Source organism: Lissotriton helveticus, chromosome 8 (assembly GCF_964261635.1).
Source record: "Lissotriton helveticus chromosome 8, aLisHel1.1, whole genome shotgun sequence".
Taxonomy (NCBI): domain Eukaryota; kingdom Metazoa; phylum Chordata; class Amphibia; order Caudata; family Salamandridae; genus Lissotriton; species Lissotriton helveticus.
The window spans coordinates 678,821,149-678,846,358 of NC_136069.1; positions in this window are offsets into that span (position 1 = coordinate 678,821,149).

The following is a 25,210-nucleotide window of genomic DNA, read 5'->3' on the forward strand; positions in this document are numbered from 1 at the left end:
TTGTGAAAAACAAAATAGATAAGGAAGTGAAAGAAAAAAAGGAGAGTAGAAGAATAATAAACAAGAGTTTCTTAGAGAATGTGAGTGAATGTTCAAAATAAGATTAAAACATGTGGAATAACAGAGAGAAAAAACAGAAAGCAGAAAAGAAGAAGTAACAGAAAAGGAATGATTGAAACAGAAAAGAAATGTAAATAACATAGGGGCATATTATCAACATAGGTGATAAAATTATCGCTGCTTTTATCGGCAGAAATCCGCCACTAAAGCCGCTTTTGCGGCAGAAAACTGCCGCTAAAGCCGCTTTTGCGGCAGTTTTCTGCCGATAAAAGCAGCGATAATTGTATTGCCTGTGTTGATAATATGCCCCTTAGTGTGCTTGAACTACAGGGAGAAAGCAAAATGAACAAGTAGTGAAAGAGTGATCAGTCAGAGACAGTGAGAGTAATAGAGACGGAGTGAGTGAACAGGAGTGAGAAACTATGAGAACAGAGGGACTGAGAAAAGGAGTGGAAGGAGTAGAGTAAGTAATTAATAGAGAATGGAATGAGGGAAGTAGCAAAGGCAGGAAACTGAGGGTTAAAGAAATGAAGCAGTGGAACTAATAGAAGTTAAATGTGATAGAAATGTAACGAAAACAGTACAAAACATTTACCTTATAATTGTCGTTAACTTAGTCACTTTTTATTTTTATACTTTCAATCTGTGAAAGAAAGAACAAAAATTTGAAAAATATTAAAACATGTTTTTAAAAATTAGAAAAGACAAGGGAAAAGATTGAAGGACAAACAGTTTTTCAACAACTTTGACACTTACAGAAGCCTCTGCTTCTCCATGCCCCCTACACAGTCCTAAATATTTACATTTTAAACTAACAGTATCTTGTTGCAGATGAAGTGAGGTTTATCTTGCAACATGGTGCATCTTTTGCATCACTGCTGCATCACAAAAGTGACGCAACAGCGGCACAAAAGAGGCGCACGGCCATCATAAATCTGCCCCTAACATTTTAAATGATTGATTCAGGATGCCGATAAGGTGTGGCCTATCCAAGGGTTTGTTTGAGGTGAGGCCTACTCAGGGTTGCAGATGAAATTTAGGCTTGTTGAAGAGTACAGAGTAGATAATACATGTGCAGGCCTACCAACGAAGTGAGTTATGTCCACTGCACTCTTGAACAAACGTCAGACCTCCTCTGTCTCCTGGAACAGGCCTAAACCTGATCTGCACAATGTGATTCGTAATGTTAGGAAACACAGGTGATGTAATTGAAAAACGTGCAATTTCTTTTGCTCATTTCACAATCACATCACTTGTGTTTCCTTTGCTTAGGTATCTCATTGTGCAGATGTAGTCCAGCATATGAAAGAGTACGCAGAAGTTCAGCACTGCATTCAACAACTTTGACACTTACAGAAGCCTCAGCTTCTCCATGCCCCCTACACAGTCCTAATTATATACATTTTAAACTGACGGTATCTTGTTGGAGATGAAGTGAGGCCTATCTTGCAACATGGTGCATCTTTTGCACTGCTGCTGCGTCACAAAAGTGACGGAACAGCGGCGCAAAAGAGGCACACGGCCATCATAAATCTGCCCTTAACATTTTAAATGATTGTTTCTACATGCTGATAAGGTGTGGCCTATCCACAGATTTGTTTCAGGTGAGTCCTACTCAGGGTTGCAGATGAAATTTAGGCTTGTTGAAGAGTACAGAGTAGATAATACATGTGCAGGCCTACCAACGAAGTGAGTCATGTCCACTGCACTCTTGAACAAACGTCAGACCTCCTCTGTCTCCTGGAACAGGCCTAAACCTCATCTAAACAATGTGATGCGTAATGTTAGGAAACACAGGTAATGTAATTGAAAAACGTGCAATTTGTTTTGCTCATTCCACAATCACATCACCTGTGTTTCCTTTGCTTAGGTATCTCATTGTGCAGATGTAGTCTATCATATGAAAGACTACGCAGAAGGTGAGCACTGTATGCAACAACTTTGACACTTACAGAAGCCTCAGCTTCTCCATGCCTCCTACACAGTTCTAAATGTATATCATAAATACAAAAAGTACAGAATTAATTATACATGTTAAATGGTTTATTTTTGCTGTTCTCAGAATATATCACATTTCACTAAAAACAGTGACTTGAAGGTATTCATCATATAACAGCGGGGAAAAAAAACACAATCAAAATGATTGTGTTTAAAAAACCCATATAACATAACCAATCAAAAATCAGAACTCCTTAAAATTAACTTACTTTCCATGACGTCGAAGGATATCCTATGAACAGCTTACACTTGTTGTGCTGTTATTATTTTCAGCCCGCCACTTTCTGAAAGAAAAGCTCCATCGTTTTGACAAATATGTTACATACAATAAATGACTTCTCGCTCTCTACCGCACTTTTCCACAAGGCCAAATCGTGTAAGAGCCATTTATACCTCTTGGAATTCTTCTAAGCAAATCCCGTCATTTTCTTTTTCCGCAACTTTCAGAAAGAAAACGTTCAAGATCACTTTCACAATCCTGTACTAGTAATATCTCACCCTTCTTGCTCACTCATGTTCCACATTTCCTATGACACTGATACTGCTTACTATGAAGCAGACTTACACTACCTCTATGACTACTACAATTATTTAATTCTCTACATCACTTTTAATCACAAAGCAATCTAAAACAGTACATAAAATTATATCAACTCCTAGAATCATTATAGGCCAGTTACCTACCCTAAATTCTTTCTTCTGAAAACAGAAAGTAAGAATATTTTTAATAAGATGTGTAATAGGTGGATGTTGTCAAAGGACCATCATGTCATATAATAGCTGCAGTTAGAATTTTTTTTCTAAAATCAACGACTGTGTAGCCACAACATTTGAAATGAAAGTTAAAAACTTATTTTCATCAGGTTTATATAGTTGGAATTTTTAAATGACATTATAACCAAATGTTTGTTCAAAATATGTCGACAGCATTGCAGACTTACATTACCTCTACTACATGTTTTGATTGGCTGCTTGAATTAGCTTATTAAAAGAAACAGTTTTTCTGAACTCATTCAAAGTGCAGTTATTTTTCCATGACGTCAAGTGTTATGGTAAGAACACTGTTTGCTTTGGGAAATACTCTGTTGTCCTTTAACTAATCCGTGCCCACCACTTTCTGTAAGAAAACCTTCTTTTTTTTCAGGAACTACTTAAAACTGAAAAATAACTTTTGACTCTGTACTACACTTATCCTCAAGGCCAAATAGTGTAGGAGCCATTAGAACCTCTTGAAATTCCTCAGAGCAAATCCTGAGATTCTTTCCCTAAAATTTTGGTTGTAAAAACACCAGGTAAGAATTTTTAAGGTCAAAGGGCAATTTTTTTTTAAAGTTAAAACAGAATCATTGCAGAATGACCAGCCGTTTCTAGACTTCAAATAAGCTGTGTAATGTCCTGATGTTGTTGAAGGACCGTCATGATATATAATTGCTGCAGTTACAAAAGTCCTTCCTGATATTGACAACTGCGAAGCCACAACATTTTTAATTAAAGTTGTCAATTTTGTTCCATCAGGCCTACATCGCTGGAACATTAAAATGACATACTGGCCATATGTTCGTATAAATAATGTGGACAACATTTCAGACTTACATTGGCTACACTCCATGTTGTGATCGGCTGCTTTTACTAGCTTATTAAAGGACACTGATTTACTGTCTGGCAAAGTTAAATATATACATTTTTCTGAGTCTACACTAGTAGTACTTGATACCCTACAGTTCTCGCAGTCATGCTGCCATTGATAAGAAAGACCAAACAGGTGATCTACATCTACACCTTCATCTTGCAATACATCAAGCATATACATTAAAAACTCCTGACAATCTTGCTGAATATTTTGAGAGAATTGCGTTTGACCTGAACATTTGTCTAACAGATTTCGAATTTCAGACACACTTTCTGTTTTTGTTCTATCAGTGCTATATTTCTCTAACACAGAATTCAACAAACTGCAAAATCTTCGATCCGAATTGACCACAATCTCTTCTTTTAAATTTTCTAGAGAAAACAAAACATTAACCACTACATTAGCATAGCAGTTGACACCAGAACTGTTTTCAAATTGAAAACCAACAATATCTTCAACAAAATCCTTTTTCTTTCTGCTTATAATTTCGGGTTCATCGACTTTTCGTCTTTTTGCTACAACCTCTCTACTATTGGTCACATTTCTTCGTTTCCGGCCTACCACATGTTTCTCAAACAAAGGATATTGAGGCAAATGTGGCGCATACTCTCTTCTTAACCTATTGTATTCCTTAACACAATCTAGATCTGCGCAAATGTTTGTGACATCACACTCAATCAAGTACAATCCCGATAAAGTTCTGACTCGTGACAATGCCACATATGCCATACCCTCCTTGAACACAGAACTGCCAATATTCACCAATGCACTGTCTACACTTAAACCTTGCGATTTATGGATTGTCACCGCATATGCCAAGCAAACAGGAAACTGCTTACGGTGAACATATAAGTCTTTTACAAGCAAAAACCTAGCAGAGCAACGACCAATTAGCTGTACTTCCTCAATGCCATCAAATTTAATTTTTAAAAATTCAATTCCATCTCTATTTCTGTATTTCTCAAAATCAACAACATTACCCATTGATCCATTTACCAGACCTCTTTCAACATGTAAATTCCTTCTTAAAATTATACGGCAATTTAAGCACACATTCAGAGTCTTTTCAAAACCAGCAGTTTTAGATATAGTCTTCTCTAATGAATCCAATTTTGATTTCAAATTCTCAGACAAAATAATTGTTGCTCCCATATGCTCTACTCTGTCAATAGCTTCCAGTTTCACAATTCTTGGTTTTCTAAATGCAACATTTTGTTGTTGAAGATGGCACATTCTGCAAGAGTTGGCATCAAACATATTCCAGATTTCTTCTCAGTAATTTTCTGAAAAATATTCTCAGGCACAACGTCTTCTTCTGGATACAAATTTGACAGTAATCGTGCATGTAAAGCCCTGCGTCTGCGCCCGGAGGCGGCCCGGAGGCGGCGGAGCGGAGGTAGGGGGCTGGAGGTTTTTATTACTGCTTATTTTTATTTTTTCTTCCTCCTTGTATTCACTCCTGGGCAGAATGATTCGCTATTCTGCTATGGAACTTTGCGCCTTGCAAAAACACTCTGCTGCCTGCCGATCAGTGTTTCCGGCCCGATACAGGGGGAAACGTCGGTGTCCGGGATGTGGTTGGGTGCCTACTTATACCCCTGCTGTGCCACGAGGGAGAGGAGATGCCGGTGTGAGACATCTAGGACTACTGCTGAATACCAGGACGGTAGGCAAACACGCGCTGGAAATCTTTGATCTCCTTGTCAGAGAAAAACCTCTCTTTCTTCTCCTGACTGAAACATGGCTGGGGGAGACGTCCAATCCGGACATCATGGCGGCAATTCCACCGGACTATAACATCTTCCGGCAGGATAGAATCACAGGGAGAGGAGGAGGGGTGGCGGTGGTAGTGAACAAATCAGTATCCTGCTCTACTCTTTCTCTTAACACCATTACAGGATCTGAGTCTTTAGCATTCACTATTAGATTGACCCCGCAACAAGCCGTGAAAGGACTGGTGGTGTATAGACCCCCTGGCCCAGTGGGTTCTTTTTTTGACGACCTTCAGATGGCAATTGCGGGTTTGGCATTAAGCACACAGCATTGCCTGTTGGCAGGAGATTTCAATTTCCATATGGATGTGGGCGACGATTCGGACGCCAACAAACTGTTGGATATTACGGCGCCTTTGGGTCTTGTTCCTTTTCTTACAGCCCCCAAACATGATAAAGGGCATACTCTTGATCAGATTTTCTCTTCGTTCCCTCTGGTCGACATTGAGCTCCTCCCGGTGCTCTGGACTGACCATAGGCTGGCCAGATTTGCCATCCTGGCCAGTGAGACACCCCCGTGTAGTGCGCCTAGACAACTTGGCCCTGTTAGAAGGGCCTTGCATAGAGTCTCACCTGATTTGCTAGCCATGGCCGCTGCGGACCACCCGTGCCCTCTTATAGGCGATTTAGAACAGGACGTCGAGTCCCTGCAGGGATGGTTGGTGGAGAGGCTGGACGATCTGGCCCCCCCGATGGCCCTGCGGGAGACGGCTAAGAGGGTCTCGGCACCATGGTTTACCAAGGCTCTGCGGGTTGCCCGCAGTCAGTGCAAGGTGGCGGAGAGGGTGTGGCGCCTTAATTATGATCAGGGGGCGAGATTGGCCTATAAGACCATGGTTAAGTCATATCATCGCGATATTCTTCGGGAAAAAAGAGACTATCTGGCTAGGAGGATTGATGCCGCCTCCAACTCCTGTAAAGAGATTTTCTCGGTGGACCGGGAGTTTATGGCCCCTAGATCCAACACCTCCCAGGGTGTTCCATCGGAGCTGTGGGTCTGTGACTTGGCCAAATTCTTTACAGATAAGATTAAAACTATACAGGACTCGTTTACAGTGGAGTCTTCAGAGGAGGGTGTGAGTGCGGTGACAGGACCGGCACGGCTGTCCGTGCCGGTTGTGGTTCTCGAAGAGTTTCCTGCCATTTCCAGCGATGCCACACTAGCGCTCTTGTCCAACTTGAAATCGGGCTCGCCTCTGGATCCCTGTCCGGCCAAATTCTTGGCTAGGATGGCTACCGTGGTTAATCCACTGGTGAATCCACTTGTGAATCCGTCTCTTAGTACCGGGAAGGTCCCGTCGCCCTGGAAAAGAGCCATGGTGATCCCCCTTCTGAAGAAGGCCGGCTCGGACCCAGAGGTTTTGGCTAACTACAGGCCAATTTCCCTTCTTCCAGCGTTGGCTAAGATCACGGAGAAGCATGTGCATGGCGTCCTCTCCGGCTATCTAGAGTCCAATGATCTGCTTCACTCTTCGCAGTCCGGTTTCCGCCCTAATTTAAGCACAGAGACGGCACTGTTGGAGGTGTCGGAGATCATTAGGGAGACTCTGGTTGCTGGAGGTAGGGCCATGTTGGTCATGCTTGACCTATCGGCGGCCTTTGACACCGTCCCCCATGGGGTGCTCCTCGCCAGACTACAGGACATTGGTCTGAGGGGGACGGTGCTCAATTGGTTTACATCATTTCTTGAGGGCCGCCAACAAACGGTCTGGGCCTCCCCGAGCTCCGCCGAAATGCCGCCATTGGGAGTCGGGGTTCCACAGGGCTCTGTGTTGAGCCCGACTCTATTTAACATCTTTATGACACTTTTGGGGCCCGGATCGTGTCCTACGCGGACGCCACGCAATTGCTTTTTGCGTGTGGGAAGGATCAGGCCTTCGATGGAGAAAACATCCGGGGGTGTCTGGAGCTGGTTTTTAGCTGGCTTCAGCGTAACAGTCTTAAGGCCAACCCCAGTAAATCGGAGGTGCTGTTTTTTGGCTGCTTCCAAGACCCTGACTGGCGTGCGTGGTGGCCCGTGGATAGTTGTTCTCCGGCACAGGCATCGTTGGTGGCCAAAAACCTGGGAGTGAAGCTGGACAATGGCCGGTCCTTGGTTCCACACATACGGGGTCTGACGGGGACTTGCTACGGGCTGCTCAAGATGCTTCGGAAGTTCCTACCTTTGCTCACAGAGGAGCATAGGAAGATCACCATACAGGCCCTAGTGGGGTCCAGATTGGACTATGCCAACGTCCTTTATCTAGGACTCCCAGACTATCTAGTTCAGCGGCTGCAGGTGGTGCAGAATTCCGCGTCCCGCGCGATCTTCTGCCTTCATAGGCGAGCAAGAGCTTCCGCACTGGTGCAGGCGCTTCACTGGCTGCCCATCCGAAAGCGGGTTATGTTCAAGGCTTTGACCTTAGCACATAAAGCGCTATTTGGCGCAGGAGCAAAGTATCTGCAGCGCAGGCTGACCTTCTACCGTCCTACTAGATCACTGCGATCGGAGTCTCTGTTCCTGGCCATAGTGCCACGAGTGAGGAAGGCACGCACTGGGGGTCGTTCCTTTAGCTTGAGGGCCCCTCAGTTGTGGAACACCATGCCTCTGGCATTACGCTCCTCCTCAAACCTGCTCTTGTTTAGGAAAGGCCTTAAGACTTGGCTTTTTAATCTTTAGGAGTCCTTTTTCTTTTTGTTTTTTATGTTTGTGTTGTTTTCTGCATTGGTGTTATGTTGTTTTATTCTGAGCTGCCTGATAAAGCGCCGGGACACTCCCCTGGAGTAGCCGTGCGCTATAAAAATAAACATATAACATAACAAAAAATAAACATATAACAAAGCTTCTTTCCCATGCTCGGTCACTTTTCCGATTCTAACATCTTGTAGAATATTCTTATAATCTTCATCCTTCGCTTGACGCATATTTTCACGCAGTTCAGCATAATTGAAGTTTAACCATATATTGACGTTGCCAATGCTCCCTAGGCACTTCCTGGTATCTTCATGCGTGAGCATTTTGAACACAGGTTGTCCTTTCACTGGTGTCAGCTGCAAAAGATCTCCGAAAACAATGATGTGTTTGCCACCAAATAACACATCATACTCTGTTTTGAGAACTTCTTGCATCCTCAAATGCACAAAGGCAAGCATGACATTGGAAACCATGCTTACTTCGTCAATGATAAGAAGTTTCATTTTCCTCAAGATTCTTGAAACTTCAAAACAAGCATCTCCAGATAGCTTGTGATATTGTAATTTGTTGTCATGCTCCACTGGCAGCATCAGTAAACGATGTAAAGTAATCCCTTTAATATTATGTGCTGCCAGTCCAGTTGGAGCAGTGACAACACAAGACAGCGATGACTCTGTCCTTTCCTGCAAATAGCATGATATTGTTTTAATGAGGAAACTTTTTCCAGTTCCCGCTTCTCCACTCACGTACAGTCGGACGGGCTTCAACGACGTACATGAGCACTCTTTCTTATCATGACTTAATCCATGATCAATTTGCATGGTAACTTCGTCATATATTTTCCTCTGCTCAACGTTGAGTTGTCTTTCCAACTCTTCTAAGTTAACCGCATCCTCCTGAGCATGTGCCATGGCTCTTTCCACTTCAATCATGGCAGTGGCAGCTTCATTTTCGATAATTGGTCCTCCTAGTGGATCCTGACTCAATGAAACAGAACTCTGACTGTCCTGAGAACTGTCTCTAGCAATCTCGGCTGCAATCGTTGCTTCCTGCTCGATTTCCGCATTCAACATTTCTAGATATTTGGGAAAAACAGGACATTCTATGGTCTCCTTGGCGGCATTGAAAGAGTCTTCATAACAGAGGAAATCTCCAAGCAGTTCCTCTTCTGCACGCCAAGGCTTGAAAAGTTGCAAAAGTGCTAAATAGAAAAACTCTTTTCTTTCAGGAGATTCGCCACTCAATTTTCGATGGTTTACCAAGTGGCATTTTCTTTGCTTGACCAGACATCCCTCACTTCCAATTACAGCATACACTCCTTTATCAATATCTTCTTTGATGTTCCTCTTGAATATGTAATTTTGTAGAACCTCATACAGACAAACATTCTCGAGGTGACTGCTTCTATTTGGATAATATGTATCCAACATGTTGGTCTTCAAAATATCTGTACTGTTTGGCTCCTTTTCCGCCAAATACTCAATTTCCCGTACAGGTTTCAGAACTCGATTACGCGTTGCAGCAAGACCAAGACTCGCCCAAATGATACTCCTGGATTTGGCATAGAGACTTGCTGAAGACAACCGGTCAGAACATTCGTAAGCTCCGATTTCTCGATGCGACAACATCTTCAGACTGAAACTGTACAACTTCTTACTGAGGCTCTTTTCATGGGAAATGTCCTCCCACATATCCTTCAATTCTGTCTTTTCTTTTTTGGTGATGTAAGATGTCACATACCGAGCCACAGCCATACAGTTATCAGCCACAAACTGTGTATCCATGTTAGCATTCCACATGGACAAAATCACTGGGTTGCAGTCGTTGATGTACTTGGACTCTTTGTTCCTTTTCAAATTGTACGTATTTTTGGGTGATTTCTTCATCACATTATGTCGCAGTGAAGACATCAAACTGTTCACTCTTCCTTTAGAAATCACCGGTCGTGGAAAGGCGAAACAAAATTTTGTGTAGAACTTGTCCTTGTTTCTGAATTTACGACGACAGTACTTTCCACAACGATGGCTTTGGAAGTGTAAAACTTGTTCTCTTAGGCGTTTGTCTTCCTTTTCCTTTAGAATAGCACATGTAGAATACTGTTCTATGAAACTCATCACTAAGTCATCCAGATCTGTTCCAAAATTGGGTGCATCTTTGATCCACAGCAGCATATGTATATGAGGAGCACCTCTTGCTTGGTACTCCTTTCTCCAGAAGAAATCCAACACCTCTCCAAGAGGTGGATTTTTCTTGTTCATGATGAAAGACATCATAGCTTCAAATCTATGATTGAAGTACCTGCATACATTCACTGGATCCAAGGAGCACAGTTCTCCGGGTGTCTTGAATTCGATATTTTCAATGTTTCCATTTGCCTCTCATAGAAATTCAAGTAAGTCTTCCCAGCCATACTCGGCACAGCTGAGAGTGAGGAACCATGTGGGAGTTCCTAAGTTCCTCAGCATACATTTTAAATCACCATGACGACGGTACCAGTACTCATTAGTACCACGCTGACACGCCATGAGATTAATCAGGTGAGAATCCAAAATACTGTCTTGCACATTGACTTTATCCATAAAGTCACTTGCCGAGATATTTTGCATCTGTACACCACTTTTCAAGATGTGGTTCACTGCATATGACAGTCCAGACAGATCGCTTTCAAACAGTAGATGAAACAAATAGGGAATGCATTGACGAAACCTAGGATCTTCTGCATGCAATCGTAAAGTCCGGTATTCAGAAGCAGGAATTTGATCAGGCCGCTCATCATATCTTCCTCCTTGACCTGTTGGAAATAGCTGTGGGAAACACCGAGCTTCCAAATTTTCCTCCCAAACACTAATGGGACTTCCTTTGGCTTGTTTCATTTGAAACAACTCAATAGCATTCCCCATGACTTCCTTGGAATGCAAAGGATGAACACTATAATGTTCATATATTTCTTCATTTTTAGAGGCTTCTACTTTCTCAATTTGACCAGCACACAAATCGCTATCCTCTTCTTCACTTACTTCCTCTTCTGCAACATATACATTCTTGTAGTACTTATTGTTTTTCTTCAAATACAATGTTGCCTTTTTGACTTTCCTAAAATCCACTAAATTTCGCCAGATTTTCTTACTCTTTGTCGGAACCCCATTAACTAAGATAACCAGAGGTTCCTCTTCCACTTTCTCTACTCCAATTGTATTAATGTTTTTCTTCAAATCTAGAGGCAAATAAACAACTCTTCCCTTTAATCCTCTCTGTAAATCTGATGGAGGCAATTTCCCTGTCTTTGGCTCCATTCGTACAATAGCCTGAAAGGGATGGATACTTTGAATCAAAATAGATTCATAAGTATTTAAATCCTTAAATTCAGAAGGAATCTCAACCAATTCCAGATTATTATGAACCGCTCTAGCAGGCATCCGGTTTTGATTTAATTTGTTACAACAATAAGTACACACACGTTGATCCGATCCCAAATCAAAACAATTTTCTACCATCAAGTATGTTGCAAAATCCTTCCATTCACTATTATTTTCACTTTCACTTTTCGCATATAAATCCACTAACTTAGTCTGATTCTTATAATAAGTGCGTCGACAACACACACAAGTAAAATTAGGCCTCTCACTTGATTTCACCTGAAATATGGCAATTTCTTTCCGAAAATGATCTGTACTGGAAACCTGTACACTATCTTCCACATTACCTTCTTCTTCTGGGTCAATTTCAACATTCTCCTCTTTACTTGCAAAGTAACAAAACTCAATTTCTTCACAAATATTCTTCACATCTACTTCAGAACCATGCAAAAGAGCAGTGCATAATTGTTTAAGCATAATTGCTGGACTCTTAGCATAATACAAGATTCTAACTAATTTCCTCACTTTATTATGATGCACTGCTAGCATCCTGAAATGATGAAAAACACTCTGGCATACTCTCCTGGAAAGACAAGCCAGTGAATGACAATGCAAACCTGTCACTTCTCTCACTCTGCAAGGATCTAATTCTTGCAACAACTTAATTTTCTGTTTTAAAGTTTTCTTATTAAATGTCCGTACAAAATCACAAAGCAAATTGATGGAATCCTGTCGCACACTGCAAATACTACTACACTTCCAGGTATACACTGGTCCCTTAGGACGTCTTCCTAAAACCTCATTACCTAACACCTCTTCTGCCTCTGTTGTCACAAGTTTTTCTTTTTCAACTGGACAACCATCTTTCACCTCATAAGCTCGACCAGTGGTGTCAACTGCATGCACTAAATCATTATCCTGGAAATAACTCTCCTCATTAAAAAATGCCTCACAACTTGAACTATGCATCCATTCTCCTGAAAAAACTTCACAAAAATTACTACGATTAACTGTTCTCTTCCATCTACTATTTCTTTTGAAATCATAAATTGCCTTGTGTAGCTTCCTAATTCTATTGATTATCAAAATAAATAACTTTCGCTTAATTTCAAATGCCTGATCAATAATTTTCTCAACTTTTTTTTTTCTCTTATAAAAAACCACTTTCTGTTGACCTTTCTTAATATTTTTTAACAAATTGCCAATTATCCTGTTGCGGAACATTCGTCTACGAATGTCCCTAAACTGATTTTTCCTTCTACTACCATGCACAGAGTTATCTCCTGCTCTAGCAGTAACATTTTTGATTGGCCTTTCCTTACCGTTTAAATTGGCTCTCTTTTTCTGGACTAAAACATGTTCTGTAGTACTACTTTTTTTTCTACAAATGTTTCTTAGGAATGATTTCGTTGTCTTACCCGGAGCTTTCTTGGTGACTTGACGAGTTTTTATTGTAGAGGACTGCTGCAAGCATTTAGTAATCTGCTGTCTTTGACGTTTTGTAGCCTTTCGGGTTCTTTCTTTAGATGGCATAATGTAGTTTTGAAATGATCTGCAGTTGAATCTGTGGTAAAATATAATAAAAAATGATTTTAACCACTATTACCAAACAGTAAATCAATAACAGTCGTCAAATAATTAACACTCTACTTGTCAATTTTACATACAATAATTTTTAGTGCATTGGCAAATTTAGTAGTCACAAATAGTAGCAAAGAAATAGAATGCTTCTACATTTGACCTTTGCTCTTTTATATGTGAATCTGAACTAATTTTTATCAGTATATTTCCCTATTTTATTAAAGACACTTCACCCAAGCTGTTTTTTGAAGATGTGTTTAATTTTAAATGAAACGGTTAACATGTTTACTTTTCATTTCCAGTAACTTTTAAAAATAAATGTTTATAGTTCGATAGGCTCGAGCAGGTCAGCTTCCCACCCTATGTCATACAATTCTGACAAATCAGCATCCTCATCATGTTCTTCATCATCCTCAGGATTTAAATCATCCAAGGGATCTACTTCCACTGATGTTTCAATCACAATTTCAATGATAATATCGAGATCAACAGATTGCTCATTATCACTCATGCTTGATGTCGTTATCTTTAAAGAAAGAGAACAACAATGAGATGTTGCAGAGTAAGAGACAAATCTCAGAGACTATAATTGTAAAATTGTTTAACAAGAGTAACATTTTGCAGATATTATTTAACCATGTCCAGCGATGCTGAGGAGGTGAGGCCTATGTCCAATTTTTCAGTGAACAGGACTCATCTCTTCTTAACCTTGGATAAGCCTCACCAACACTGTGTCCCCTGCTAATACTTAAATTTAAAGGAGCAGATTTATGTTAACTGGCGCATCCCCAGGGATGCACCAGTTAACGTGCGCCACTGCTCTGCCACCCATGATGTGCCGCATTTACAATGCAGAGCACCATTGAGCAAAAACAGCACAGATGCGTCACGCATCTGTTCCACAAAAACGGCGCATTGCACGAATCACGTCGTAAGCGCGACATGTCTACTGCAATGCACAGGGGCAAGCCACACATTGCATGGTGCATCACTCCTTATGCCTGTTTCAAACAGGCGTAAGGATTTGATTCAGCAATGCCATAAATGTGACTCAGTGAAATCTTCTTAATTTTACTGTGTTAGTTTTACAGGGCTTTCATGCAAATGAATGGCCACCCTACAACAAAACGCTCACATGAAATCTGACGCAGGTTTCATGTGGCACAGGACTTTACAGCATGACACATCTGCCTAGATGCATCAAGTTGTAAATATGTCGCAACATAGCAAATCTTTTGCACCGCCGCTGCGTCACAAAAGTGACGCACAGCGGCGCAAAAGAGGCACACGGCTATCATAAATCTGTCCCTAACATTTTAAATGATTGATTCAGGATGACGATAAGGTGTGGCCTATCCAGAGGTTTGTTTGAGGTGAGGCCTACTCAGGGTTGCAGATTAAATTTAGGCTTGTTGAAGAGTACAGAGGAGATAATATATGTGCAGGCCTACCAATGAAGTGAGTCATGTCCACTTCACTCTTGAACAAAGGCCAGACCTCTTCTGTGTCCCTGGACAGATCTAAACCTCAACTGCACAATGTGATTCATAATGTTAGGAAACACAGGTGATGTAATTGAAAAATGTTGAATTTATTTTCCTCATTTCAGAATCACATAACCTGTGTTTCCTTTGCTTAGGTATCTCATTGTGCAGATGGAAACTAACATATCAAAGACTGCGCAGAAGTGGAGCACTGTATGCAACAATTTTGACATTTACAGAAGATTCAGCTTCTCCATGCCCCCTACACAGTCCTAAATGTTTACAGTTTAAACTGACGGTATCTTGTTGGAGATGAAGTGAGGCCTGTCTTGCAACATGGTGCATCTTTTGCATCACTGCTGCATCACAAAAGTGACGCAACAGCGGCACAAAAGAGGCGCAAGGCCATCATAAATCTGCCCCTAACATTTTAAATGAATGATTCAGGATGACGATAAGGTGTGGCCTATCCAGAGGTTTGTTTGAGGTGAGGCCTACTCAGGGTTGCAGATGAAATTTAGGCTTGTTGAAGAGTACAGAGGAGATAATACATGTGCAGGCCTACCAATGAAGTGAGTCATGTCCACTTCACTCTTGAACAAAGGCCAGACCTCTTCTGTGTCCCTGGACAGGCCTAAACCTCAACTGCACAATGTGATTCATAATGTTAGGAAACACAGGTGATGTAATTGAAAAATATGGAACTTATTTTCCTCATTTCAGAATCACATAACCTGTGTTTCCTCAGCTTAGTTATCTCATTGAGCAGATTTAGTCTAGCATATCCAAGAGTACGCAGAGGATGAGGACTGTATCCAACAGAGCAATGTACATTACTCACCTCCTTTGACACTTACAGAAGCCTCTGTTTAATATTTCTCAGTTCAATATTTATTTAAAGAAGCAGACATCAATATGACCGTCTCATAAATGTGAAAAGCGTTTTTTAAAAAAAAAAAAACGATTTTCTGGTCATAGTTTGAAAACACAACACAGGTCCTATGTAGAAGCACATCCTATCAGTACTTAAATTAGCCAAGCACACATGGGGGCGTATTTACAAGGACTTTACACCACGGGGAAATAACTTAAATTAAAATGGGGAAAATAACATCAAAGGGACTCAAAGGCCTTTTAAATATGCCCCAAGCAGCCTATGAAACTCTAGCAGTACATATCAAGAAACTTAAATGACTTCAATAAACGTTTTTAAACACATCAAGTAAAGCAGTTATTCAACTACATTCAAGGGGAAGTGACTTAAAATGCCCTAACACACATGAAAGCATATTTTGAAGGCCCTTGCACCATTTTTCCATCACTTTTAACATGGCTATGTAACTCAAAGAAACAAAATCTAAATTTGCCAAGCACACATGGGGGCGTATTTACAAGGACCTTGCACCACGGGGAAATGACTTAAATTAAAATGGAGAAAATAACATCAAAGGGACTCAAAGGCCTTGTAAATATGCCCCAAGCAGCCTATGAAACTCTAGCAGTACATATCAAGAAACTTAAATGACTTCAATAAATGTTTTTAAACACATCAAGTAAAGCAGTTATTCAACTACATTCAAGGGGAAGTGACTTAAAATGCCCTAACACACATGAAAGCGTATTTTGAAGGCCCTTGCACCATTTTTCCATCACTTTTAACATGGCTATGTAACTCAAAGAAACAAAATCTAAATTTGCCAAGCACACATGGGGGCGTATTTACAAAGACCTTGCACCACGGGGAAATGACTTAAATTAAAATGGGTAAAATAACATCAAAGGGACTCAAAGGCCTTGTAAGTATTCCTCAAGCAACCTATGAAACTCTAGCAGTCAAGTCAAGTCAAGTCAAATAATTTATATAGCGCGCTACATACCCAGAGGGTCTCAAGGCGCTTGAGGAAGGGTGGGGAATTACTTGTCGAATATCCAAGTTTTAAGTTGCTTTCTGAATGCTAGGTGGTTCTGAGTGAGGCGAAGGTGAATGGGGAGTGAGTTCCAGGTTTTAGCTGCCAGGTAGGAGAAGGATCTTCCTCCCATGGTGGTTTTGTTGATGCGGGGTACGGCAGCAAGGGCTTGGTTGGAGGAGCGTAGCTGGCGGGAGGGGGTGTAGAAGGAAAGTCGTGAGTTGAGGCATTCGGGTCCGAGTTCGTAAAGTGCTTTGTGTGCGTGGGTTAAGAGGCGGAATGTTATTCTCTTATTGACGGGGAGCCAGTGGAGGTTTTTCAGGTGACAAGAAATGTGGTCTTTACGCGGGATGTCAAGTATGAGTCTGGCTGAAGCGTTCTGGATGCGTTGGAGTTTTTTCTGAAGTTTAGCGGTGGTACCGGCGTATAGGGTGTTACCGTAGTCCAGGCGGCTCGTGACCAGTGTGTGGGTGACCGTTTTTCTAGTTTCGGTGGGGATCCAGCGAAATGTTTTTTTGAGCATGCGAAGAATGTTGAAGCACGATGATGAAACGGCGTTGACTTGTCTGTTCATCGAGAGTGAGGAGTCCAGGATGATGCCCAGGTTCCATGCGTGATCCGTTGGGTGCTTTTCCAAGGGCCTCTGGCCACCAAGAGTCATCCCAGGCGGAGGGGGAGGTGCCTAAGATAAGGACTTCTGTTTTGTCTGAGTTCAGTTTCAGACGGCTGTGCTTCATCCACTCGGCTACTTCTTTCATTCCTTCATGTAGGTTGGTTTTGGCGGTGTTCGGGTCTTTGGTGAGTGAGAGGATCAGTTGGGTGTCATCAGCGTAGGAGATGATGTTGAGGTTGTGTTGGTGTGCGATGGTCGCGAGGGGGCTCATGTATACGTTGAAGAGAGTGGGGCTGAGTGAAGATCCTTGTGGCACGCCGCAAATGACTTCAGTGGCTTCTGATTTGAATGGTGGGAGGCGGACTCTCTGAGTTCTTCCGGTAAGGAACGAGGTGATCCAATCTAGTGCTTTTCCTTGGATTCCGATGTTTCTGAGGCGTTGTAGGAGGGTGTTATGACAGACTGTGTCGAAGGCAGCAGAGAGGTCAAGGAGGATGAGGGCGACTGTGTCTCCATTGTCCAGTAGGGTTCGAATGTCGTCTGTTGCTGCGATGAGTGCGGTCTCAGTGCTGTGTTTTGCTCGGAAGCCGGACTGTGAGGGGTCGAGGGAATTGTTGCTTTCGAGGAAGGCGGCGAGCTGGCTGTTGACGGCTTTCTTGATGACTTTGGCCGGGAATGGTAGGAGCGAGATGGGGCGGTAGTTTTTGAGTTCGGTGGGGTCAGCTGTGGGTTTTGTCAGAAGGGCGCTGAGTTCGGCGTGTTTCCAGCTTTCCGGGAAGGTGGCAGAGTTGAGGGAGCAGTTGATGGCGTCTCGGAGTTGTGGTGCTATGATGGAGTCAGCTTTGTTGAAGATATGGTGAGGGCATGGGTCTGTGGGGGACCCTGAGTGGATGGAGTTCATCAGGCGGATGGTGTCCTCAGTGGAGATTGGGTTCCAGTCAGTAAGGATGTCCAAGGGGGGTGAGGGTACGGCTGAAGGTTGGGTGGGTTGGTCTCCGTGTTGGTTGTCGAAGCTGTTGTGGATGTCGGCGATTTTGTTGTGGAAGAACGAGGCTAGGGAGTCGCAGAGGGTTTGAGAGGGAGTGATGTCGTTGGAGTTGGCTGAGGGGTTGGTAAATTCTTTGACGATGTTGAATAATTCCTTGCTGTTGTGGGCGTTGTTGTCTAGACGTTCTTTAAGTGCAGCTTTCTTGGCAGTCCGGATCAGTTGGTGGTGTGTGCGGGTAGCGTTTTTGTAGGCGTCCTTGGTGCTGGTGTTTGGGTCTTTTTTCCAGGCCTTCACTAGGGAGCGACAGAGTTTCTTGGATGTCTTAAGATCATCGTTGAACCAGGGAGCGTTTTTGCTGCTTAGTTTGATTTGACGTTTTTTCAAAGGTGCTAGGTTGTCGGCGCTATTGGTTAGCCAATGAGTGAGGTTAGTGGCTGCTTGGTTTGCGTTCGAAGAGTGGGCCGGGGGGTTTTGAAGAAGCGATGAGGAGATATGGTCGATGGTGATTTTGTTCCAGTTTCTTCGCAGAGTGGGTTGAGGGAGGTTGTGGGTTGTGGTCTTTTTGTAGACAAAGTGGACACAGCTGTGGTCCGTCCAATGGAGAGCTGTGGTGTGGCTGAAGGAGATATGTTTGCTGGAGGTGAAGATGGGGTCGAGTGTGTGGCCTGCGTAGTGAGTGGGGGTGTTAACAAGTTGTTTGAGTCCAAGGTTGGCCAGATTGTCCAGAATGGTGGTGGTGTTGTTGTCGTTGCTTTTTTCCAGGTGAAAATTGAGGTCTCCCAGTAGAATGTAGTCCTTGGAGGGGAGGGCGTGTGGGGTGATAAAGTCAGTGATGTCTTCACTGAATAGTGCACGGGGTCCTGGTGGCCTGTAGAGGAGGGTGCCTCGGAGTGTAGTCTTGGGGTCGGTGTGGATCTGGAAGTGAAGGTGTTCGGCGCTAGCAAGGTTGGCGTCTGAGCTGGTTGAGATGCGGATGGAATTCTTATGGACGATTGCAATTCCTCCTCCTGTTTGCTTGGTGCGGTCCTTACGGATGATCTTGTAGCCTTCCGGGATGGCAATGGTGATGTCTGGGGCTGAGGATGCGTTCATCCATGTTTCTGTTAGGAAGGCGACGTCCGGAGAGATGGTGTCTAGTAGATTCCATAGGTCGATGGCGTGTCTGTGGACCGAGCGGGTGTTGAGCAGGATGCATTTTAGGTGGTTGGGGTTAGATCTCTGTTTGGTGTTCGTGGATGAGGAGTTGGTCTTGGTGCCGTCATACTTGCAGGAGATGCATGAGAAGGGTCCATGGGTGTGTCCAGGAGCGGCTTGGACGCAGTTGGGGAGTCGGCCGGGGTTAAGGGCTAAGAGGGTGGAGGCGTCGTATATAATGCAGGTGGTGTTGGTGGGCCGGGGACCAGGGGGTCTGGCGCTGGGCGCGGGCTTGGCGCGGACGGGCGTAGACGGGCTTACCTTTGGTGCACCTTCGGCGCGCATGGGGCGCGACCGCTGCGCGTTACCGCTGCGCGCAAGTGCATATGTCATATATGGGTGGTGGAGGGGGCGAGGGAGGGTCAGCTGGGAGGCGGGAGTGGGGAGGAGACACGGGTCAGGGGTGGACAAACAACAACAAAATGGCTACTTGGGCTGAAAATCGAAACGGGGCACAGCCGAGTACCGGCACTGAACAAATGAAGTATTAACTTCTCAACAATGACGCGCTAACGTGCACAATAGTTAATCAGCAGATGCACTTTCAATTTTTAAAATGAGCAGGCTATGTTATTTTCAATCGGCAATGTTGCGCAAATGGGCGCTGTTATCTCTGTGCAGGTTACGATACCAGGCGCTATGTCAATGCGCGCGGTCGCGGGTCCAGGCAGCAGGGAAGCAGGCAGCAATGAGGCACACGGTCAGGTAGGAAGAGATGGAGCGTGGGGGAGCGACCGCTTCGGGGCAGGCCCAGGTGGTCACAGCGTTAGGGAGGAAGGAACGAGCTTACACTGTCTGTGGGAGGGAGGGTCAGCTGGGAGGCGGGAGCGGGGAGGAGACACGGGTCAGGGGTGGACAAACAACAACAAAATGGCTACTTGGGCTGAAAATCGAAACGGGGCACAGCCGAGTACCGGCACTGAACAAATGAAGTATTAACTTCTCAACAATGACGCGCTAACGTGCACAATAGTTAATCAGCAGATGCACTTTCAATTTTTAAAATGAGCAGGCTATGTTATTTTCAATCGCCAATGTTGCGCAAATGGGCGCTGTTATCTCTGTGCAGGTTACGATACCAGGCGCTATGTCAATGCGCGCGGTCGCGGGTCCAGGCAGCAGGGAAGCAGGCAGCAATGAGGCACACGGTCAGGTAGGAAGAGATGGAGCGTGGGGGAGCGACCGCTTCGGGGCAAGCCCAGGTGGTCACAGCGTTAGGGAGGAAGGAACGAGCTTACAGTGTCTGTGGGAGGGAGGGTCAGCTGGGAGGCGGGAGCGGGGAGGAGACACGGGTCAGGGGTGGACAAACAACAACAAAATGGCTACTTGGGCTGAAAATCGAAACGGGGCACAGCCGAGTACCGGCACTGAACAAATGAAGTATTAACTTCTCAACAATGACGCGCTAACGTGCACAATAGTTAATCAGCAGATGCACTTTCAATTTTTAAAATGAGCAGGCTATGTTATTTTCAATCGGCAATGTTGCGCAAATGGGCGCTGTTATCTCTGTGCAGGTTACGATACCAGGCGCTATGTCAATGCGCGCGGTCGCGGGTCCAGGCAGCAGGGAAGCAGGCAGCAATGAGGCACACGGTCAGGTAGGAAGAGATGGAGCGTGGGGGAGCGACCGCTTCGGGGCAAGCCCAGGTGGTCACAGCGTTAGGGAGGAAGGAACGAGCTTACACTGTCTGTGGGAGGGAGGGTCAGCTGGGAGGCGGGAACGGGGAGGAGACACGGGTCAGGGGTGGACAAACAACAACAAAATGGCTACTTGGGCTGAAAATCGAAACGGGGCACAGCCGAGTACCGGCCCTGAACAAATGAAGTATTAACTTCTCAACAATGACGCGCTAACGTGCAATAGTTAATCAGCAGATGCACTTTCAATTTTTAAAATGAGCAGGCTATGTTATTTTCAATCGGCAATGTTGCGCAAATGGGCGCTGTTATCTCTGTGCAGGTTACGATACCAGGCGCTATGTCAATGCGCGCGGTCGCGGGTCCAGGCAGCAGGGAAGCAGGCAGCAATGAGGCACACGGTCAGGTAGGAAGAGATGGAGCGTGGGGGAGCGACCGCTTCGGGGCAAGCCCAGGCAGTACATATCAAGAAACCTACTTGATTTCCAAAAACGTTTTTAAACACATCATGTAAAGCAATTATATACCTACATTCATGGGAAAGTGACTTAAAATGCCCTAAGACACATGAAAGCTTTTTTTTAAAGCCCTTGCACCATTTTTGCGTCACTTTTAACATGGCTATGTAACTCAAAGAACCAAAATCTATTTGTAAAACACTTGACACAAAGCAACATTTTAAATACACAACTTTCTTCTTAATTTTCTCCCTAAAGCATACTATTCTCTATCTAAATTAAATGAATCTTTTCTCACCTTAGCAAATACTTTATGAGTTTCAAAACAGTCTCAGACACACACCAATTTGTCTTTAGCAGAGCAAAAGGTATGCACTCCAGAGGCTGCAACCAACAATGGCACAGAAATGCTGTAATTCATCTCACATATCTCTCATGTCACCCAATCAAAACTCTTCCCTCACTTTTTTCAAATCAACACCCTTCCCCCCTCTGCCCTTTCTGCCTTTTTTTCCATAGCAACCACCTCCTGAAAGACCTCTGATGTTTGCAAGTTCACACAACAATGTTTCAATTGAACTCTGAACTCTCAGTACACCTGCATATCCAGTGCAATCTTTCATAAAATGATTTTTTCTTGACCATTCAAATTACATCTTTCAAAGAACTCATCCATGCACCCTAACTTTCTGTTTTCAGCAATCAAAATCCACCAATCACTGCTACTGATTCATTAGCACAGAAACTCCACCGTTTTTTTCATTACATACTCCTACTATTTCAACTGCCATTTCATTCCCACACTTCATCTGACTGCAGCAGAACATTCTCTCACCATGTTTTCTGTCTGGATTGTTGGACATAGTTACATCTATTGGGCTCAAAGGAATGCTGATAACAGAAATTTACCTAACCTCAATTTACAAAATGTGGAAATCAAGTGGATTGGCCACAGAGGATTAAAATGTCACCAATTGATACCATTGGTGAAAACCTTTTTGCATTTGCCAAAACCTGACTTGTTAATTGTGCACTGTGGAGGAAATGACTTGGGCACTTTGACTGGGGTAGGTCTGCAAATGCTTTTAAAGGACACCTTTGACCAATTGATGGCACTTTTTCCTCAAACTGCCTTGGTATATTCAAATATATGCCAAAGACAGAAATGGAGGTGGTCAAACCAATTTTGTCCACAAATTGAGAAATCAAGGAAGCATGTAAATAAGTCTGTTTCAGCTTACATGAGAGACCATGGAATGGGCTCCATGTACAACAATAACTTGCGTTACTACATGCAAGATATCTACAGAGGAGATTTTTAAAAAAGGAGATCGGGACAAACCCTCTAATTATCGTCTAATAGCTTTATTAGACTCAATAGGAAAAATTTTCGCTAAACTTTTATTATTGTTAATAATGGAATGGGCAGATTTAAACAGTATTTTACCTATGGAACAGACAGGATTTCGAAAAGAGCATGGAACCTTAGATAATTTAACACTATTACAGGTAATTATGGATAAATATGCTCGTGTCCGCGGTGGCGGCGTGTACGCAGCATTTATAGATTTCTCCACGGCGTTTGACAAGGTGGACCGTCCAACGCTGTGGAGAAAGCTGGCTGCACTGGGTATGCCAGGATACTTACTCGATCTAGTTAAGTCTTTACATTCGAATACATGGTGTAAGGTGTTACAAGGTGGTGAGAGGGGCCTTTCTCAATCTATCCCCTCTCTGAATGGATTAAAACAAGGGTGTATATTGGCACCCATATTGTTCTCCTTGTATACGGCCGATTTACCAACCTCCATTGCAGTTTGTGAGGGAGTAGCCCCGTCAATCGTAGGGTCAGCTATATCGATTCTAATGTATGCGGACGATATACTTGTTTTAGATTTGACCCCGAAAGGTCTATCTAATCGTCTTCATGCATTGAATCAATTCGCTGAAGCACACTATATGAAAATTAATAGTTCTAAAAGTAAAATCATGTGCATCTTCGGTAAGAAGAAATGCAGGTCTAGTAGCTATAATTGGACTATTAGCGGACAAAAACTTGAGGTGGTTAAAACCTATACGTTTTTAGGTAAAATAATATCTGCTAATCTTAGTGAGAAGCCTCACATTGAACATAACTCTCGTAAAGCTTTGGCCCACGGTATGGGAGTATGTTCTTTGTATAAAGCTACCGGGAAGAGGCATTTCTCCCTATGTATGGATGTATTTAGAGCGTAAATTCCTGCAACTCTTCTATATGGAATTGAACTAGTGGAGTTGAAACATTGGGGTTTCATGCAAAAAATGGAAGGAAAGGTACTAAGAAAAATTTCTTTATTTAATACAGCTTGTTCTACATCCTCATGTAGGCTGGAATTCGGACTCCGAAGTTGTTGGGCTCAGGGGTTGGTCGCCCTCGTAAGATGGGTAGCCTGTTTGGCCAGAGGTAAACCGGGTACCTTACGAGAAATCTTAAAAAAGGAACTCCTGGGCAACTTTAACGAGTTCTCGCAGCTGGTAAAAAACTTTAGAAAAGCGGTTTCGCTGCTTGAACTGGATGAAAGTACGTTATTCTTACTTTCACCATCTGAGCTAAAGCTGAAACTAAAAAGTATGTCTTGGGAACTCTGTTTTAAGTCGGATATACTTGCCCAACCTAATCAAAAAGAAAGGGAAGCCTGGTTAAAACATATACCCCAAAATTTGCCCAACAATATCTTAATTGGAATACTCCGCATGGTGTCCGTAGACTATGGTACCTTTTACGACATAATTTGCTTCCACTCAATTCGCTTTTAGCAAAATGGTATGGGGTATCTCCTCTATGCAATTTTTGTAATAACGCTGTACAGGATCGTAATCATGTTTTGTTTATTTGTCCTGTATTGCGCCCTTTGCGCCAAAAATGGTTAAAACCTATTTGTTTACAATTGGGAATTGTAAATGTAAAAATGTTTTTCCATGCACTTTATTGCCCCCCTAATGAAATGTTCTGTTCCAGAATTTTTTAATATTTTAAAGGGATTTTAGATATTTATTAATGAAGCTCAGGGAGACGTTGATGATTGCTCTACGTGCAGATATCTTGTGTCTATTCTTTTTGCTTTATGATGTCATTTATATATTTCTGTATGTTAATTATGTGTATAATTTTATGTGGCCCTCAATGAGAGCCAAAACATAATAAAAAATTTTGACTTTGACTTTGACTTTGACTACAGAGGAGATGGAGTTCACTTCTCAGATGAGGGGAACAGAGTTTTCATCCTGAATTTAAGACTATGTATTGGTACCTACTTATAAGTACCTAAATCTACCACAGACCCAAAAGCTCTTCTCAGAGCTACCCTAACTATGATCACCATAAACAAATTTTAAATGTAACATTTTTTTTTACTAATTTTCACAATTTACGCTTTCCGGAGCGCTACCCGGTACGCGCACCGGACGCTAACCCGCAAAAATATTTTAAATTTTTTATTTTTTTCGCACATATGGACCTCCTCAGCCACCCTCAGAAAACCTAGGGGGTCAGGATACGTCTACCGTGCCCCCTTCTACCCATTCTGAACATTATTTGCCCTCCATCTTGTATCTCAATTCTACCGAAACACAAAATGGAGGACTCCCGTAACGCTACCGGTTCGCGAACAGGGGCGCTCACCGGGAAGCGCTCGCTCAAAAAAGGTGGGAAAGTAATTTACAGAAAAACGACTGGAGACACTTTCACCAAATATTGATTAGCTCATACTACATACCAATCCCTACCATTTTCACAAATTTGATTGGAATTCCATTTAGCCATTTAGCCAGTAGACCTCTCTAAATACCCTGAGGTAAATTACTTCACAAAACAC